This window comes from Meles meles, chromosome X (genome assembly GCF_922984935.1).
Source record: "Meles meles chromosome X, mMelMel3.1 paternal haplotype, whole genome shotgun sequence".
Taxonomy (NCBI): domain Eukaryota; kingdom Metazoa; phylum Chordata; class Mammalia; order Carnivora; family Mustelidae; genus Meles; species Meles meles.
In genome coordinates this window covers 32,958,752-32,963,589 of record NC_060087.1, presented here as the reverse complement: position 1 = coordinate 32,963,589, position 4,838 = coordinate 32,958,752, and the positions used below count along the sequence as shown (strand labels likewise).

The following is a 4,838-nucleotide window of genomic DNA, read 5'->3' as shown; positions in this document are numbered from 1 at the left end:
AGAAATGAAATCAGTATCTCAAAAAGGTTGTTTGCACTCCAGTTTTCATTGCAGCACTATTCACAATAGCCAAGATAGAAGAAACCTAAATTTCTATTGGCAGATGAATGGATAAAGAAATGTAATAAATATAATACTCCTGTGTGCGTGTGTATGTGTGTCTCTGTGTGTGTATTAAGAAGGAAATCCTGCCATTTGTGAAAACAGTGTAATATGCAAGACACAAAAAGACAAATAGTGCATACTCTCAATTATATGTGGAATATGAATAATCAAACTCACAGAAACACAGAGTAGAATGGTGGTTGCCAGGGACTAGGGGGGAGGGAAAAATGGAGAGGTGATGGTCAAGTGGTACAAATTTTCAGTTATGCAAAATGAATAAGCTATGGAGATCTAACTTACAGCAATGTGAATAAAGTTAACAATACTGTATTCTATACCTGAAATTTACTAAGTGGGTAGATTTTATTTTCTTCATCACAACTAGTACACTCTTTAATCCCCATCACTTATTTAACATGCCCTTCACCTCTCCTCTGGCAACCATCAGTTTGTTTTCTATAGGTAAGAGCCTGTTTCTTGGTTTGCCCCTCTCCCTTTCCTTTGTTCATTTGTTTCTTAAATTTAAGTGGGTAGATCTTTAGTGTTCTTTTACCACACACACGAAAACAAAACAAGAAAATGATAACTAAGTGAGGTGATGGATATGTTAATTAGCCTGTGTGGTGATTATTTCACAATATATAAGCCTATGAAAACATCAAGTTGTGTACTTTACATAAAATTTTAAAAATACATAAATATATAAATTTTTATTTGTTAATTATATTTCAGTAACCTGGAAGAAATTAATATGTTTGATTTGAAAGACAACTAAAATTCATTTGCTTAACACAGCTATATGTAATTTCCTACAGAGGAGTAATTTCCCACTGTGTTAAATTTTGAAATGTACTTAAAGAGGATAAAAAAAATACCAGCACCAGTACTTAAAGAGGATAAAAAAAATACTGGTGAAAACTGCCTCTGAAATAATTTATGAAGTGGGAAAAATGAGATTTTAATAACATGAAGTATAAACCAGTTTCTAGTAAGATCTAGCATTTGTACGTTAGGGGATATTTAGTGTGTAAATATGTGAAATAGTATACTTTGTGTTATGTTAGCATTTTTATTAAAGACCTCAGAACATTTTAAATAGGCTAACAAAAATTTTTAATTTTCTCTTCTGATTAGGGCAATGTTCAAATCTTATACCTGGTATTTCCCTCATAGTTCTATAATAGTTGCAACAGAGAATTACAGGGCAAGTGAATCTGACTGTTGATTGGAAAAATAGAATTATCTATTATGAATGACCATAGACTAGGAATTTTTAATAAATCCAAAAATATACATATATTATCACCATCGGTTTGATCATAAAAGATAAGTGAAGTCTCTAGGGATGGAAAGCCTTTGTATAGTGCTATCTCTCTCAGAGTTAACAGTCAAATGTCTACTACCAATGAAAACAATCAGAGGACCTTTACCACCACCCCCAAACACTTGGATTCAATAGAAAATGTTAAGGTACATAATTTCAAAAATCATAGTGCTCTTCCTAGTTGCTGTTTTGCTCTCACAAATTGACACCATTATCACAATTTCTTGATCAATCAGTTCTCCCTGAACTAACAGGTTTGTCTCCTTATTGCCTCCACTGTAAACTACAATTAATTTAATTTTTGCTATTCATTCATCTGTCTGAGAGGTGACTGCAACCGGTTATGGAAGACCTAGGTAATATTCATTAACTTTCTAATTGGCTTATGACACTAGATGGAAGTCTTGCCAGTCTTGCAGTGTTTCTAGAAAGTATTTTTTTAAAGATTTTATTTATTTATTTGACAGAGAGATACAGAGCACAAGTAGGCAGAGCGGCAGGCAGAGGGAGAGGGAGAAGCAGGCTCTCTGCTGAGCAGGGAGCCTGATGTGGGGCTCGATCCCAGGATCCTGGGATCATGATCTGAGTTGAAGGCAGCTGCTCCACCAACTGAGCCACCCAGGTGCCCCTAGAAAGTATTTTCCAAACACACGCACACACAAACTATTTTTCAAATCTTAGACTATGAAGCGCCAACCATAATGAAGTGAATTTATAGTTATTCCTTAACCCACCCTTGAATAACGTTGGGCTTTTAAGTTTATTTATCAATAGTAAAAGGAAAATTGGGGAAGTTAGGGAAATAATGTCCTTGTCTGGCTAGGAAATGATGGAAGGAAGAGGAAAAGGAAGGAAAGAGGGAAAGAAGGAAGCAGTCACCAATGTACACACTTGTGACTGTAGGATATTTAAAGGAGGTGCCTTTTTGTAAATAAGGATAACAAAGGCTTAGAAGAGGGATAATGCTTTCAGTCTCCACTGATGGTTAGGAAAAGGTCACATCTTGAGCTACCTCTCCCTTCAATCTTGAATAAGACTCTAGGAACTTGGCCTTATAATGGGATACAACAGAGGGAAGCCCTTAAGTTTTCCTTTGGTGAGCCCACCCCAATTCCTATATGGCAAGGACTGAGATCTGACTCGCTTGATAAGAGGGGCTCACTGTAGCTGTCAAGCCAGCAGATGCCATGGGGGATCAGTGGCAATCAGTAACATGTCACCAGTGGAGACCAAGCTGAGGTCCAAATGTTCTGATCAAATTAAGAGATAAGATCACTAACTGAAACCATCAGAGACTTCAACCATGACTGTCAGCAGGGTTAATCACACCCAGTATTTAAAATGAATCTTATCCCAGAGACTAGAAGAATAGAGGGCGTCAAATCTGAGGACCTTGGCTCTTTTTCATGTCAGGGAAATAGCTACAACCCTTCTCTCCCTATACCCTGTCACCACCTTAGGGAGGGAAGCAAGGGGAAGGGAAAGGTTTCTGAAAGATTCAATATTTTATTCAAAATCTGATGATCTGCATTATCCACATGTCCGAATGATGTTCCTCAATATCTTTGGATCATACTAAGTTCTCATCAAATTAAATATTTAGTGATATTTTTCTCCACTGACAAGTTGGTGGATAAAGGTGGTTTTTGAATGAGAAAACAAATAAATTACATTTTATTTTAAGTGACTATGCCCTGCCAAAAGAGTAGGGAAAGTGCTTCCTTAAGTTTCTCTCTTTGGCAATGGTTCTTCTTATTTTCTTCCCCATTAGGTTAGTGAGAAAGAGAGGGAATATTTACAGGATCCTTGTGTTTCTGACATACTTTGTGAGGCAGAGTTGATATGTAAATGTCTACTTATCTTGAGATAAAAGATTAAGAGAAGGAGCTCTAAGTTCCATCTTCAAAATACAAATTAGTTCTTAAAAATATTTTATTTATTCATTTTAATTAATTAATTGATTAATATAAGAGGGAGAGACTTCGCCTTTCTTTTTCTGCCATCTTGGGGCCTGTGGAGGCCTGCTGGGAACAGGACTCCTCTAAAACGCCGAATAATGTCTGGAAGGCTGTGGTCCAAGGCCATTTTTACTGACTATAAGCGGGGTCTCCACAACCAGAGGGAGCACACAGCTCTTCTTAAAATCGAAGGTGTATATGCTCGAGATGAAACGGAATTCTATCTAGGAAAGAGATGTGCTTACATGTACAAAGCAAAGAACAACACAGTGACTCCTGGTGACTCCTGGGAAAAGTAACTCGTGCTCATGGAAACAGTGGCATGGTTTGTGCCAAATTCCAAGCAACCTTCCTGCTAAAGCCATTGGCCACAGAATCTGTGTGATGCTGTACCCCTCAAGGATTTAAATTTAATGAAAAGTAAATAAAGGTGTAGATTTGTTCTCTTGTAAAAAAAAAAATATATATATATATATATTAAAGAGGGAGAGAAAGAGAGAGAGAGAGTGAGTGCAGGGGAGGGGCAGAAGGAGGAGAAGCAGACTCCCTGCTGAGTAGGGAGCCCAACATAGGACTCCATCCCAGGACCCTGAGCTGAAGGCAGATACTTAACTGACAGAGTCACCCAGGTGCCCCACAAATTAGTTTTTTTTTAAGATTTTATTTATTTATTTTTTGACAGAGACAGAGAACACAAGTAGGCAGAGAGGCAGGCAGAGAGAGAAGGAAGCAGGCCCCCTGCTGAGCAGAAAGCCCGATGCGGGGCTCGATCCCAGGGCCCTGGGATCATGACCTGAGCTGAAGGCAGAGGCTTTAACCCACTGAGCCACCCAGGTGCCCCCACAAATTAGTTTTTAATCAGAGTACACTCTAATGAGTGTAAGAATCTGTGCTTAGAGCTGGAAATAGTAAGTGTTCAGTACAAGATGTCATCATCCATGACATCTGTCCTCTCATGTTCCCTGTTCAGTCTCTTACACATTAAACCAGATCTCCACCATTATTCTAAGTGCTATCTCTCTGGCTTTCATGTTTATCAGTCTACCAGAGCCTTTTTGGTTTCACTAGTGACTTCTTGGCTTGGACTCCACAAGCAGCTGTGTTAATGATGAAAGTCAAACTTTGTGCCCTGTGTTGACGTCCTAAAGATAGGGAACATCAAGTACACCTATCATCAACAAAGCTAATTTTATTGTTGCAACATGGGAGACTAAATCAGGAGGAACAGTGAGATAAGGAGTTTGGGGATTTTTCCAGGATTTAGATTTATGCTGATTGATTTAGGGGGACCCTTAAAAAGTGAATGTCTGTTCTGGAGTGCATTCAGAAAGCAAGAATAACTTGAGGACTGGGTTATTACAATCTTTTAGGTGGCAGGAGGAAAGGAGTAAGACTAAAGTCATCACTGGGCAAGAAGCTCTAATTACTTATGTTAGCTGAAACATAATTAC

General features: G+C 38.2%; 1 pseudogene; it reads left to right on the top strand.

Annotated features, from left to right (window-relative positions):
* Positions 1–3,426: 3,426 nt before the first annotated feature.
* Positions 3,427–3,841, top strand: LOC123935366 (annotated as a pseudogene).
* The last annotated feature ends 997 nt before the right edge of the window (positions 3,842–4,838 follow it).